A 15,501-nucleotide genomic window follows, 5' to 3' on the forward strand; every position below is an offset into this window, starting at 1 on the left:
AATACTAAGTATAAGACAGAAGACTTTCACTTCTGCATGTTGTAAAAGACAAACCGCATGCTGGGCATCAAAATTCGATTGTTGCCGTGGCCCCAACATCCTGTGATCCTGGTTACACCAGGAATATATAACACACATGACTTTCACTTATGCATGTTATAAAACACAATCAGCACATCACAGCACACCCAAAAACAACATCACACAAAATAAAGAAAATATATGTACATAAAGGACAACAGAAATGAGTTTTAATATAGCAAACAAACAGCATGTTACACAGCATGGACATTAAAACATCACATAGAATAGCAAAATAAATATATATAACAAATGCATTCCACTTGGTAAAATTACAACAATTTTACAAGTAAAGAACTTCTAAATAAAAGTAATACCTCCTCTGCAGCATCACAGATTGCAAACGCAAGACACATGTTGTGCAGCCTACTGCAACTAAAAATAAACCAGGGTGGTTTGTAAAACACAAACAACACATCATGCTTGCTTCTGCAGCTAAACAAAGAACCCATTAATTAAGTAAATAGTCCCCACAAACTGGTAATAAAGGCTGCTGAGTAGCAACACAAGTAAAAGGTCCAGTCCTCATGTGAGGTAACAAATGCAGGCAAGGCGGTACTAAGGAGGGACTAACAAGCCTATTCATGAATCAAAAGCTAGCACTTAGAAATGATAGTAACAGGAGCCAATTGAAACAAGCATTGGCATAGCCAATAGGTCTCGCTTTTGGGACCTTCTAAGTATTTAGTTATGCAGCACAATATCCTTGGTGCAACAACATTAACTGTTGCATGGCTAAACACTTATAAGGTCCCAAAGGCGAGACCTATTGGCTATGCCAATGCTTGTTATTTTTTGTTCTTGGGGGAAACCAGGATAGTGCCAGGAGGGTCAAAGGTGAGTGGCAGGGAGGTGAGGAGTGAGTGCCAAGGAGATGAGACGTAAGAGTCAAGATTGTCAAGGGTGAGTGCCAGGGAGGGGAAGGTTGAGTGCAGAGAATGGGAAGTATGAGTGCCAGGGGTGAAGGGTAGCTGCCAAGCCAGGGGTACGAAGGGCTAGTGCCAGGGAGATGAAGGTTGAGTGCCATGGAGGTGAGACATAAGAGTCAGGAGGGTCAAGGGTGAGTGCCAGGGAGGGGAAGGGTGAGTGCAAGGGGTGAAGGGTAGCTGCCAGGCCAGGGGGATAAAAGGCTAGTGCCATGGAGGTGAAGGGTGAGTGCCAAGGGGGCGAGTAGTGAATGCCAGGAGGGACATGGGTGAGTGTCAGGAAGGTGAAGGATATGTGCCAGGGAGGGCAAGTATATGTACCAGGAGGGTCGAGGGTGAGTGTCATGGAGGTGACAGTTGAGTGTCACGGAGAGTCAATGCTGAATGCCAGAGAGGGAGTAGGGTGAGTGCCAGGTGCGAGGAGTGATTGCCAGGCCTGAGGGGTGAAGGGTGAGTGCCAGGGAGGTGAGGGGTGAGTGGCAGACTGCAAACAGTAGTGAGCTGGGGTCTAGAAGGAGGTGCGGAGATCATCACCCGGTGTGTGCCAGGCTGGGACGCACCAGTGCCAGGTCAGACTTGGATGGATGCAATAACCTCTGAAAGGTGGGTGCCAGGTCACTTGTAACCTTAGTACAGGAGTCGGGTGTGCAGGAGAGAGTAACATCTTTAAACAAGAAACTATTCAAAATCCTGAAAACTGCACTTTATGGTCTTGCAACATTATGTGGAATATATTTAGCAAATAAATGGGCTTCCGTAGCCTACTTGCAGCTTGTTACAGCAGCTTATTGAAATAAAGTTTGCATTGCAAATAAGCCAAAGCTAACACAATTTTAATAAGTAACGGTAAAATTCACAATGAACTAGAGACAAGTTAAAAAAGCACCCCAGAACTGAATCAAGGATACAGAATAATAAAAATAGGGGCACTATTGGTCTCCTTTTCACCGCTGACAGCCAAAAAAACGGTGTTGTGGAGGACTCGGATTCTGGTGGAATCAGAATTTTTAAAAGAGTTAATTTTTCATAAAACTTTTTTTTTTAAACAGCTCTTTTAGACACTAGCATATAGTGCCATGCGAGTGCCACTATCCTTCTCCTAAGACACAACCTCTGTGAAACAAACCGATTAGAATAACTGTTTACTGTTTAAAACAAAGTGGGGCACAAATGCAGTTTATTATACTGGTTATTGCTTGAAGGAAGGATAAGAAATCTAGTTACCTTTGTCTGTCTTAGTCTTAGTTATATTAAAAATTTGGAAATGTAAATTTCAATGCTGTATTTTATCCTTGATTGAATGTAAATGTAAATCTCTATTCTGTATTTTATCCATGATTGTATGGACATATATCTAATTGTTTAACTTTTTATGTGGATCTCATTTGAGTTCTGAAACCATAAATAAAAACTTGAAACTAGTTACCTTTGTCTGTACCACTGATTTCTATGTGGGTCGGAGAAAATGCATGGCGTGGTTGACAGGAGACATGCAAGCTGCTTAAATATTGTAGAGACTGGATTATCAAGCACTAGGAAACAAGAGTGAATGATGAATAAAACTAGAAACGCAAACATTTTCACAGCAAACGTGGCCGTGAAAGTGAAATGAATCGCGATCTTGTGAAAGTGAAACTGATCGTGATCGCACTACCTGGCTGAGAGGAGGCTGATAGGCAGTGAGTAACCAGGAGGTGGGGTGTGTGTGTGTGTGGTTGTGTGTGGTTGTGGTTGTGTGTGTGGTTGTGGTTGTGTGCGTGGTTGTGGTTGTGTGTGTGGTTGTGTGTGTGTGTGGCTGTGTGTGTGTGGCTGTGTGTGTGTGGTTGTGTGTGGTTATGTGTGTGGTTGTGTGTCTGGTTGTGGTTGTGGGTGTGGTTTGGTGTGGTTGTGATTGTGTGTGTGGTTGTGTGTGGTTGTGTGTGTGGTTGTGGTTGTGTGTGTGCATGTGGTTGTGTGTATGGTTGTATGTGTGTGGTTGTGTGTGTGTGCTAGGTTGTGTGTGTTTGTTGTTGTGTGTGTGTGGTTGTGTGTGTGTGGTTGTGTGGTTGTGTGTGTGTGGTTTTGTGTGTGTGTGGTTGTGGGTGTGGTTGAGGTTGTGTGTGTGTGGTTGTGTGTGTATTTCTGGTTGTGGTTGTGTTTGTGTGTGTGGTTGTGGGTGTGGTCGAGGGTGTGTGGTTGTGGTTGTGTGCATGGTTGTGGTTGTGTGTGTGGTTGTGTGTGTGTGGCTGTGTGTGTGGTTGTGTGTGTGGTTGTGGGTGTGGTTTGGTGTGGTTGTGGTTGTGTGTATGGTTGTGTGTGTGCATGTGGTTATGTGTGTGGTTGTGTGTGTGGTTGTTTGTGTGTGTTAAGTTGTGTGTGTTTGTGGTTGTTTGTGTGTGGTTGTGTGTGTGGTTGTGTGTGTGGTTGAGTGTGTGTGGTTGAGTGTGTGTGGTTTTGTGTGTGTGTGGTTGTGGGTGTGGTTGAGGTTGTGTGTGTGTGGTTGTGTGTGTATTTCTGGTTGTGGTTGTGTGTGTGGTTGTGGGTGTGGTCAAGGGTGTGTGGTTGTTGTTGTGGTTTTGTGTGTGGTTGTTTGTGTGGTTGTGGTTGTGTGTCTGTGGTAGTGTGTTCTGTGGTTGTGTATGTGGTTGTGTGTGTGGTTGTGGTGTGTGGTTGTGTGTGTGGTTGTTTGTGTGTGTGGTTGTGTGTGTGTGGTTGTGTGTGGGTGTGGTTGTGGTTGTGTGTGTGGTTGTGGTTGTGTGTGTGGTTGTATGTGTGTGGTTGTGGGTCTGGTTGTGGGCATGTGGTTGTGGTTGTGTGTGTGGGTGTGTGTGTGGTTGTGTGTGTGGTTGTGTGGTTGTGTGTGTGTGGTTTTGTGTGTGTGTGGGTGTGGTTGAGGTTGTGTGTGTGTGGTTGTGTGTGTATTTCTGGTTGTGGTTGTGTTTGTGGTTGTGGGTGTGGTAAAGGGTGTGTGGTTGTGTGTGTGGTTGTGGTTTTGTGTGTGCTTGTGTGTGTGTGGCTGTGTGTGTGTGTGGTTATGTGTGTGTGGTTGTGGGTGTGGTTGGTGTGGTTGTGTGTGTGCATGTGGTTATGTGTGTGGTTGTTTGTGTGTGTTAAGTTGTGTGTGTTTGTGGTTGTTTGTGTGTGGTTGTGTGTGTGGTTGTGTGTGTGGTTGAGTGTGTGTGGTTGTGTGTGTGTGGTTTTGTGTGTGTGTGGTTGTGGGTGTGGTTGAGGTTGTGTGTGTGTGGTTGTGTGTGTATTTCTGGTTGTGGTTGTGTTTGTGTGTGTGGTTGTGGGTGTGGTCGAGGGTGTGTGGTTGTGGTTTTGTGTGTGGTTGTTTGTGTGGTTGTGGTTGTGTGTCTGTGGTAGTGTGTTCTGTGGTTGTGTATGTGGTTGTGTGTGTGGTTGTGGTGTGTGGTTGTGTGTGTGTGGTTTTTTGTGTGTGTGGTTGTGTGTGTGTGGTTGTGTGTGTGTGTGGTTGTGGTTGTGTGTGTGTGGTTGTGGTTGTGGTTGTGTGTGTGTGGTTGTGGTTGGTGTGTGGTTGTATGTGTGTGGTTGTAGGCATGTGGTTGTGTGTGTGTGGTTGTGTGTGTGGTTGTGTGTGTGGTTGTGTGTTTGTGGTTATGTGTCTGTGGTTGTGTGTGTGGTTGAGTGTGTTTGTGTGAGTGGTTGCGGTTATGTGTGGTTGTGTGTGTGTGTGTGGTTGTGTGGTTGCGTGTGTGTGATTGTGTTTGTGTGTGGTTGTGTGTGTGGTTGTGTGTGTGGGTGGGTATGGTTTGTTTGTGTGTGTGGTTGTGTGTGAGGTTGTGTGGGTGTGTGTATGGGTGTGTGTGTGGTTGTGTGCGTGTGTGTGTGTGTGGTTGTGTGTGTGGTTGTGTGTGTGTAGCTGTGTGTGGTTGAGTGTGTGGTTGTGTGTGTGGTTTTGTGTTTGGTTGTGTGTGTGTGGTTGTCTGTGTGTGTGTGGTTGTGGGTGTAGGTGTGGTTGTATGTGTGGTTGTGTGTGTGTGGTTGTGTGTGTGTGGTTGGGGTTGTGTGTGTGTGGTTGTGTGTTTGTGTGTGTGTGGTTGTGTGTGGTTGTGTGTGTGGTTGTGTGTATGGTTGTGGTTCTGTGTGTGGTTGTGTGTGTGGTTGTGTGTGTGTGGTTGTGGTTGTGTGTGTGTGGTCGTGGTTGTGGGTGTAGTTGTGTGTGTACGGCTGTGTGTGTGGTTGTGCGGTTATGTGTGGTTGTATGTGTGGTTGTGGTTGTGTGTGTGTGTGGTTGTGTGTTTGGTTGTGGTTGGGTGTGTGTGGTTGTGTGTGTGGTTGTGTGTGGTTGTTTGTGTGTGGTTGTGTGTGTGTATGTGTGTGTGTGTGTTGGACCCGGCCTCGTGGCGTGGTCCTCGCTGATCTCCACAGCTCCAGATCTACGGGTGGAGCTGATTCTCGTCCACCCAGAACTGTACATGACACTCCTACCCCGGACCTGAGACGATCCCCAGACCGCGTGCCTGCACCCATGCACGTGACCATCGGACTCCATATTTAGCCACCCCGGCCGGCCGCCTTCTTTCCTTTCGGCAGCCCCTGGCCGCTCCTGGCTACAGCCAAGCATGCACGTCCGACGTGCCCAGATCCGCCTGGGGGGTAAACGACTCCCCAAGTAACCAAAACCAAGACCTCCATTGCACCTCCGGCCCCCTTCCGAGGAACTGGTTTCCCTCACACCTCTGAACTATCCCTGGGGGCTGGTTTCGATCACACCTTGGACCTCCTAGCGAGCTGGCTCCAAGCCTTGATGGGCGGCTGGGATCCCCTGGACGCATGGTCCAAAGCATCAAAGAACCAACCGTCAGACCATCGGGCGCCTGGCCCTCGGACCTCCTGCCTCCTGCCTCTGAGGGTCCGGACATCAAAGAGCTCCAGTACTATAAGACAGCCTGCCTTCCATCTAGTCGGCAGTTGTATCTTGGACAAGAAAGCCCTTCTGATCTGATCGTGGCTGACTTTGAGGAGAACAGACTCTGACCCACTGAGCCCTGCTGACGTCGTCGCGCTCATCCTCGAACCTACGAAACCTGAACCATCGGAGCCCTGCTGACGCTGTCGCGGCCCTCTCTCGGAACACAAGACCTGAACCATCGGAGCCCTGCTGACGCTGTCACGGCTCCCTCTCGAAGCACAAGACCTGAACCATCGAGCCCTGCTGACGCTGTCGCGGCTCCACCTGCCTACGAGTACGACAGAGTACTCCTGACCAAGCCCTGCTGACCTCGTCGCGGCTTGACGAACTCTCTGGTCCGGCTGGACCATCGACGCTACCCTCACGATCATCTTGAACCAGAAGTGAGTAGAACAGCAAGTCCCTTCGCCAGCCCCCCGTACCCCCCAGTTCGAGGATTGAGAACTGTGCGCAGGGTGCGTGGTGTGCCAGCTGGCCTCCTAAGACTGTCCCGCTTCCCCGATCCCTCGTTACGAGACTTTCGCGATCCGTTGATCGCTGTGTATTGTTCCTTACTTTTAATCTTGATAAAGTCATCCTTGATAAAGAATCAAGGTGTGGTGTCCGTTCATAAGTGTGGTATGTTGACAGTGTGTACGAGCAGTCCTCCCCGGCGGGGACTCCCCCCTCGATAAGACTCGGCAGTAATTGTGGGAGAGGAGGTCCCGGGTGATTAGGAGAGTCATCTTGACCCCTGGAGTCACCGCCTTCCAACATTGGTGGCAGCGACGCGATACGAACCTACGTCTAAAAATCGTACCACTGACGCACTACCTGAACCCACACGCAGCAAACGCACAAGAAAAGAGCAACAATGACGACTACAGAATCTGGTGTAAAGACAACCTTCGACAAGGACCTCCTGGAAGATTACACACATAGAGAGCTGAAACAGTTCTGCAAAGAGCTGAGTATCCCGAGTACCGGACTAAGTACTAAGGAAGATTTCCAGAAAGCGCTGACCGCTTGGGTAGAGTCCGGAGCATCTCTTCCCCCGATCGAAGACGAGGGAGGGAGGCCACAGACCAAACCTGGTACACCGACCGGTGAGAGAATCCAGCAACCGACCCGGAGCCCAGCAACTGGGAGAGAGCGGTCATCGGAGGAGATGGCCGATCGAGAACGGGACCGAAGCCATGAGCTCGAACTGGCACGCCTCAAATTAGAGGGTGAACTCAAACTCGCAGAAAAGAAATTGGCAGTGGAGCAGTTGCGGCTCCAGGGAGAGCTAGAGGAGAAGAAGCTACAGAGGGAGCATGAAGGACGGAAACTGCAGCTCGAGCACGAGCGCAGCCTCAAAAAACTCGAATTGAAAGCGAGAAAAGAAGCAACCGGATCACCGGGCCTTGGAGAACAGGTGGTCCCCAAAGAAACGGAGGTGCATATCCCCAAGGACGTTGTAAAGGAATTTTACAAAGGAGACAACATCCAGCAATGGTTCAAAGCATACGAGGTGGCCATGTCCGCTCACCGGGTCCCGGAGAAGGACTGGGGGGCCGGCCTATGGAGCCGCTTCCTCAGCGAGGGGAGAGACACCCTGCTGGACTTACCGACGGCACACATGAACGCCTGCCCGCACATGAAAGACGCACTCTTATTCCGCTATGGCCTAACGCCAGAAATGTATCGCCAGCGGTTTAGGGAGTGCAAGAAGGTTCCTGGCACCACATGGGTGGACTATGTGAACTACTACACCCGGGCCCAGGACGGGTGGATCAAGGGCAGCAATGTGACCACCTTCGAGAGCCTAGTCGACCTAGTGGCTTACGAGCACTTGTCCGCAAATTGCTTTGTGGAACTCAGACAGCATCTCCTGGACAGCAAGCTCGCCAACCCACGGAAACTGGCTGTGGAAGCCGATCGATGGGTGGCCACCCGAGTCCAGAAGGGGCCCGGGGGAGACCCCCCACGGAACGACCAAGGATCTTCCCGCCAGCGAGGTGGGGGAGGATGGGGCAAGCAGCAAAATTCCCAGTCAGGGCCTCAGCGTAGTCCCCCCAGAAACCAGACCCCGCGCTCTCCTCCCGCGACGAGAGCCACCCCGAGTGCAGGACCCCCGGGGCTCCACCCCACCTCCACGTGCCTCAAGTGTCAGCAACCCGGGCACTATGCCAGTGACCCCCGGTGTCCCCTGACCCCGAAATCCACTCCCACTGGGCCCTCCACTAGACAGATATCCTCAGTAGCCTTAGAAGAAGAAGAAATAGATGAATAGGGGGAGTGGGAACCCGCAGCCATGGTCTTAGCCTCCCTGGGGAATAGCGAGATGATCCCAGGAGACTACCTGCCCGACAACACAGAAAAGTACCGCCAAACAGTGAAGGTTAACGGGCGCAGCATAGGAGCCCTTCGAGACACAGGAGCCAGCATCACGTCTATTAGATACACGCTAGTTCCTGAGTCCATGATCATCCCCCACACCTCCTGTCGGGTGATAGCAGCCGATAATTCTGTCCGCACCTGCAGAATAGCCCAGATCCCGTTTGAGTGAGAGGGGGTCTCGGGCGATTTGCGGGTCGCAGTTCGCACGGACATGCCTGTAGACTGCCTCCTGGGGAATGACTTAGAGAGTTCCCAGTGGAAAGAAGTAGAGAGAAGGACCCATTTAGCCATGTTAGGACTGCCCCAATGGGACTGTGTGAGCACCCGGGCCATGACCGCCAGAATGCCCAACCCCGAGAACGAAGAGCCTGAGTTCCCCAGTTCAGCCCCTGATGTCCCCGAGGGCAGCGAGCATCCTACGGTCCTCGACCAGCCCTCCCTCAAAGAGAACGCATCCGACGAAGGTCCCCTCGGACCAGATGTCGAACCAGTCCCGACCCTAGCAGATCTCCCCGAGTTGGCCCAGTGGCGCCAAGAGGGAGGACCGTCCCGAGAGGAGTTCTGCCAAGAGCAGACCTCCTGCCCTGCCCTAGAGGGGCTCTGCCGACAGGCCGCCGCCCAGGCCGCTGGAGACCAGTCCGGCTCCCATTACCTTTACTGGGAAAACGGCCTACTATACAGTGAACAGAAGACCGCAAAACTAGGATCAGCCCGTGTGCTGGTGGTACCCCTACGTTTCCGCGGACTTCTCCTCAACCTGGCCCACGATGTGCCCCTGGAAGGGCATCTGGGCCAAGACAAAACCTTCCAACAACTAGTGACCCATTTCTACTGGCCCCACATGCGGGCTGATGTGGAACACCACTGCAAGTCCTGCCCCACGTGTCAGGCTAGCGGCAAAAGCGGAGGCAAGCGCAAGGCTCCCCTCCAGCCCTTTCCAGTTGTCAGTACCCCCTTTGAGAGGGTGGGGATCAACATCGTCGGACCTCTGGACCCCCGGACCTCCTTAGGCCACCGGTTCATTCTGGTTCTGGTCGATCACGCCACCCGATACCCCGAAGCCATCCCCCTCCGGACCGTGACGGCCCCAGTCGTGGGCCGGGCACTCATGGAGATCTTCTCCCGGGTGGGATTCCCCCGAGAAGTGGTAAGCGATCGAGGCACAAACTTCATATCCCGGTACATGAAGTCCCTCTGGCAACAGTGTGGGGTGTCCTACCGGTTCACCACCCCCTACCATCCTCAGGGCAACGGCCTGGTTGAGCGGTTCAACCGCACCCTGAAAGGGATGATCATGGGTCTTGAGGAGCCCTTGCGACGCAAGTGGGATGTCCTCCTACCCTGCCTCCTGTTTGCCTACCGAGAGGTACCCCAGAAATCCTTGGGGTTTAGCCCTTTCGAGCTGCTCTATGGGCACCCCGTCCGGGGTCCCCTCAGCCTGGTCGAGGAAGGCTGGGAGGCAGCCCCCCCCCGAGCACAGCCCCCGACGTATTCTCCTACGTCCTGGCCCTCCGGAACCTGACGCGGAAGTTTCGCGAACTGGCGGAGGCCAACCTGGAAGCCAGCCAAGAGGAGATGAAACGCTGGTACGACCAGAATGCCACTCTGGTCGAGTTTCAACCAGGCCAACAGGTTTGGGTCATGTCCCCAGTGGAACCTTGTGCCTTGCAGGACAAGTGGACGGGACCTTTTAAGGTGATAGAGCGCAAGAGCCAGGTCACCTACCTCGTTGATACGAAATCAGCCAGGAACGCCCTGAAAGTGTTACACGTAAACCGGCTCAAACCCCATTTTGTGCGGTCTGAGTTGGGGTTACTCCTTGCCACCGACGACGGAGAGGAAGAGGAAACGGACCCTCTACCCGATCTCCTGTGTGCAAAGGATCAAGATGGCTCCGTAGAGGGAGTGAGTCTCTCCTCCTCCCTCACCCCCGTACAGCGTGAGGAATGTCGCCACTTGCTGGGACAATTCTCCGACCTCTTCTCCCTCACTCCCGGCGTCACCAGTTGGTGCGTCCACGACGTGGACACCGGGGACAGCCCTCCGGTACGGCACAGAGCCTACCGAGTCCCTGACCGAGTCCGAGCCTGCATCAAGGCTGAGGTCGACAAAATGTGGTCCTGGTTCCGAAGGTGGACGCCCCGGCACCGTTCCTGAGTTGAGGTTCTGCGTCGACTACCGAGGACTCAACGCAGTCACCCGAACTGACGCACACCCCATCCCCCGAGCCGACGAACTGATTGACCGCCTAGGGTCGGCTCAGTACCTCAGTACCTTCGATCTCACCAGCGTCTACTGGCAGATCGGCCTCACGGAGAGGGCCCAAGAAAGGTCTGCTTTCTCCACTCCAGATGGCCATTTCCACTTCCGAGTCATGCCCTTCGGCATGAAAAACGCCCCGCCACCTTCCAGCGACTGGTTAATCAGGTCCTGGCCGGGTTGGAAAGTTTCAGTGCAGCCTACCTAGACGACATTGCGGTGTTCAGTGCTCACTGGCCCGAGCACCTGCACCACCTCTGGGAGGTGTTGGACGCCCTGCGTCGAGCCGGGCTCACCATTAAAGCTAGTAAATGCCAGATAGGACAAAGCTCAGTGGTATACCTAGGGCACCAGGTCGGCAGCGGCCTTGTGGCCACCCTCCAACCCAAGATAGACGCAATCAATGCCTGGGAGACCCCCACGACCCAGACCGAGGTGCGGGCTTTCCTAGGGCTCACAGGGTACTACCGTAGATTCATCAAGGGGTACAGAAGTATTGTAGGCCCCCTCACCGAGTTGACAGCCAAGGCCAACCCCAAGAAGGTTATCTGGACCCCCGCCTGTCAGAAGGCCTTCGAAGAATTGAAACAGGCCATGTGCACCGCTCCAGTCCTACAGGCCCCTGATTACTCCAGAGAGTTCGTGGTTCAGACCGGCGCCTCCGAACATTGCATCGGGGCCGTGTGCTCCCAAGTGGACGACAAGGGGATTGATCATCCGGTAGCCTTTATCAGCCGGAGGCTACTACCCCGGGAGCAGAGATGGAGCACCATCGAGCGAGAGGCCTTCGCAGTAGTCTGGGCCTTGAAGAAACTGAGGCCCTACCTGTTCGGGACCCACTTCCGGGTCCAGACCGACCACCGTCCTCTCCGGAGGCTCATGCAAATGAGAGGAGAGAACCCTAAACTGCTACGCTGGTCCATCTCCCTCCAAGGGATGGATTTTTCTGTGGAACACAGGCCTGGTGCCGGCCACGCCAACGCCGACGGCCTGTCCCGCTTCTTCCGCCTCAGCGAAGAGAACCCCCAAGAGGATGGGTAGTTTTCCTCGTCTTTCAGCTGGAGGGGACGCATGTTGGACCCGGCCTCGTGGCGTGGTCCTCGCTGATCTCCGCAGCTCCAGATCTACGGGTGGAGCTGATTCCCGTCCACCCAGAACTGTACATGACACTCCTACCCCGGACCTGAGACGATCCCCAGACCGCGTGCCTGCACCCATGCACGTGACCATCGGACTCCATATTTAGCCACCCCGGCCGGCCGGCCGCCTTCTTTCCTTTCGGCAGCCCCTGGCCGCTCCTGGCTACAGCCAAGCATGCGCGTCCCACATGCCCAGATCCGCCCTCGGGGTGAACGACTCCCCAAGTAACCGAAACCAAGACCTCCATCGCACCTCCGGCCCCCTTCCGAGGAACTGGTTTCCCTCACACCTCTGAACTATCCCTGGGGGCTGGTTTCGATCACACCTTGGACCTCCTAGCGAGCTGGCTCCAAGCCTTGATGGGCGTCTGGGATCCCCTGGACGCATGGTCCAAAGCATCAAAGAACCAACCGCCAGACCATCGGGCGCCTGGCCCTCGGACCTCCGGCCTCCTGCCTCTGAGGGTCCGGACATCAAAGAGCTCTAGTACTATAAGACAGCCTGCCTTCCATCTAGTCGGCAGTTGTATCTTGGACAAGAAAGCCCTGCTGATCTGATCGCGGCTGACTTTGAGGAGAACAGACTCTGACCCACTGAGCCCTGCTGACGTCATCGCGGCTCGTCCTCGAACCTACGAAACCTGAACCATCGGAGCCCTGCTGACGCTGTCGCGGCCCTCTCTCGGAACACGAGACCTGAACCATCGGAGCCCTGCTGACGCTGTCGCGGCTCCCTCTCGAAGCACAAGACCTGAACCATCGAGCCCTGCTGACGCTGTCGCGGCTCCACCTGCCTACGAGTACGACGGAGTACTCCTGACCAAGCCCTGCTGACCTTGTCGCGGCTTGACGAACTCTCTGGTCCGGCTGGACCATCGACGCTACCCTCACGATCATCTTGAACCAGAAGTGAGTAGGACAGCAAGTCCCATCGCCAGCCCCCCGTACCCTTCAGTTCGAGGATTGAGAACTGTGCGCAGGGTGTGTGGTGTGCCAGCTGGCCTCCTAAGACTGTCCCGCTTCCCCGATCCCTCGTTACGAGACTTTCGCGATCCCTCGATCGCTGTGTATTGCTCCTTACTTTAAATCTTGATCAAGTCATCCTTGATAAAGAATCACGGTGTGGTGTCCGTTCATAAGTGTGGTGTGTTGACAGTGTGTACGAGCAGTCCTCCCTGGCGGGGACTCCCCCCTCGATAAGACTCGGCAGTAATTGTGGGAGAGGAGGTCCCGGGTGTTAGGAGAGTCATCTTGACCCCTGGGGTCACCGCCTTCCAACAGTGTGGTTGTGTGTGGGTGGTTGTGTGTGTGGTTGTGGTTGTGTGTGTTTGGTTGTGTGTGTAGCTGTGTGTGCTTGTGGTTGTGTGTGGTTGAGTGTGTGTGTGTGTGGTTGTGTGTATGGTTTTGGTTCTGTGTGTGGTTGTGTGTGTGTGGTTGTAGTTGTGTGTGTGGTCGTGGTTGTGTGTGTGTGTGTGTGGTTGTGTGTGTGGTTGTGCGGTTATGTGTGGTTGTATGTGTGGTTGTGGTTGGGTGTGTGTGGTTGTGTGTGTGAGTAGTTGTGTGTGTGGTTGTTTGTGTGTGTGTGGTTGTGTGTGTGTGTGGTTGTGTGTGGGTATGTGTGTGGTTTTGTGTTCTTGAGTGTGTGTGGTTGTGAGTGTGTGGTTGTGTGCGTGGTTGTGGTTGTGTGTGTGTGGGAGTGGTTGGGTGTGGTTGTGTGTGGTTGTGGGTGTGGTTGTGTGGATGGTTGTGTGGATGGTTGTGTGTGTGGTTGCGTGTGTGGATGTGTGTGTGGTTGTGGTTGTAAATGTAAACATAAATGTGTTTGAATTTATATAGCGCCTTCTACCCAGAGGTCTTGTAGCGCTGTATTCATACCGCTGTGGAACCCTTTCTGGCTTTCCTGTGAGATGTCCACTCCTGGGCACCTCCAAGGTGAAGCCAGGCATCCAAGCGCTGCTGAGGCCATTGTGGAGATTAAGCAAGCTATTGCCCAGAGTCACAGAGTGGGACCCATGATTAGACTAGGCACCGAGGCGAGAATTATCAGGTCCGGGGAGATTGAGTCCAAGAGCCGCTGAGGCGGGAATTGAACCCTGGTCACGGGCCAGACCTCTGCATCAGGGTCTGACGCTCTAACCATTGAGCCACACTTCTTGTGGGTGTAGTTGTGGTTGTGTGTGTGGTTGTGTGTGTTTTTGTGGTTGTGTATGTGTGTGTGGCTGTGTGTGGTTGTGGTTATGTGTGTGTGATTGTGTGGTTATGTGTGTGTGTGTGGTTGTGTGTGTGTGTTGTGTGCATGTGGTTGTGTGGGGTTGTGTGTGTTGGTGTGCGTGTGTGGTTGTGTGTGTGTGGTTGTGTGTGTGGGTGTGGTTGTGTGTGTGGTGTGTGTGTGTGTGTGGTTGTGTGTGTTTGGTTGTGTGGGTGTGGTTGAGTGTGTATGTGATTGTGTGGTTGTGTATGTGGTTGTGTGTGTGGGTGTGGTTGTGTGTGGGGTCGTGTGTGGTTGTGTGTGTGGTTGTGTGTGTGGTTGTGTGTGTCGCTGTGTGTGTGGTTGTGTGTGTGGTTTTGTGTGGGTGTGGTTGTGTGTGTGTGGCTGTGTGTGTGGGGGGTGTGGTTGTATGTGTGGTTGCGTGTGATTTTGTGTGGTTGTGTGTGATTGTGTGTGGTTGTGGGTGTGGTTGTATGTGTGTGGTTGCGTGTGTGGTTGTGTGTGTGTGTGTGTGGTTGTGTGTGTGTGTGGTTGTGTGTAGGTGTGTGTGTGGCTGTGTGGGTGATTGTGTTGGTGTGGTTGTGTGTGTGGTTTTGTGTGGTTGTGTGTGGTTGTGAGTGTGTTTGTGTGTGTGGTTGTGTTTGGTTGTCTGTGTGTGGTTGGTTGTGAGTGTGTGTGGCTGTGGCTGTGTTGTTGTGGGCGTGGTTGTTTGTGTGGTTGGGTGTGTGGTTGTATGTGTGGTTGTGGTTTGTGTATGGTTGTAGTTTTGTGTGTGTGGTTGTGTGTGGTTGTGGTTGTGGGTGTATGGCTGTGGTTGTGGTTGTCTGTGTGGTTGTGGTTGTGTGTGTGTGTGTGTTGTGTGTGTGTGGCTGTGTGTGTGGTTGTGTGTGTGGTTGTGTCTGTATGGGTGGTTGTGTGCGTGTGTGGTTGGTTGTGTGTGGTTGTGGGTATGGTTGTGGTTGTGGTTGTGTGGGTGTGGTTGGGCGTGTGATTGTGTGTGTGGGGGTTGTGGTTGTGTGTGTGATTTTGTGTGGTTGTGTGTGATTGTGTGTGGTTGTGTGTGTGGTTGTGTGTGTGGTTGCGGGTGTGGTTGTGTGTGTGGTTGTGTGTGTGTGTGGTTGTGTGTAGGTGTGTGTGTGGCTGTGTAGGTGATTGTGTGGGTGTGTGTGTGGTTTTTTGTGGTTGTGTGTGGTTGTGGGTGTGTTTGTGTCTGTGGTTGTGTCTGGTTGTCTGTGGTTGTCTGTGTGTGTGGTTGGTTGTGTGTGTTGTTGTGGGTGTGTTGTTGTGGGTGTGGTTGTTTGTGTGGTTGTGTGGTTGGGTGTGTGGTTGTGTGTGGTTGTGGTTTAGTGCGTGTGGTTGTGGATGTGTGGCTGTGGTTGTCTGTGTGGTTTTGGTTGTGTGTGTGTGTGTTGTGTGTGTGAGTGTCTGTGTGTGTGGTTGTGTGTGTGGTCGTGGTTGTGTGTGTGGTTGTGTCTGTATGTGGGTTGTGTGTGTGTGTGGTTGGTTGTGTGTGGTTGTGGGTGTGGTTGTGGGTGTGGCTGTATTTGTGTGTGTGTAGGTGTGGTTGTGTGTGTGGTTGTGGTTGTGTGTGGTTGTGTGTTTGTGTGTGCG

The sequence above is a fragment of the Lissotriton vulgaris genome, chromosome 11 (assembly GCF_964263255.1).
Source record: "Lissotriton vulgaris chromosome 11, aLisVul1.2, whole genome shotgun sequence".
NCBI lineage: Eukaryota > Metazoa > Chordata > Amphibia > Caudata > Salamandridae > Lissotriton > Lissotriton vulgaris.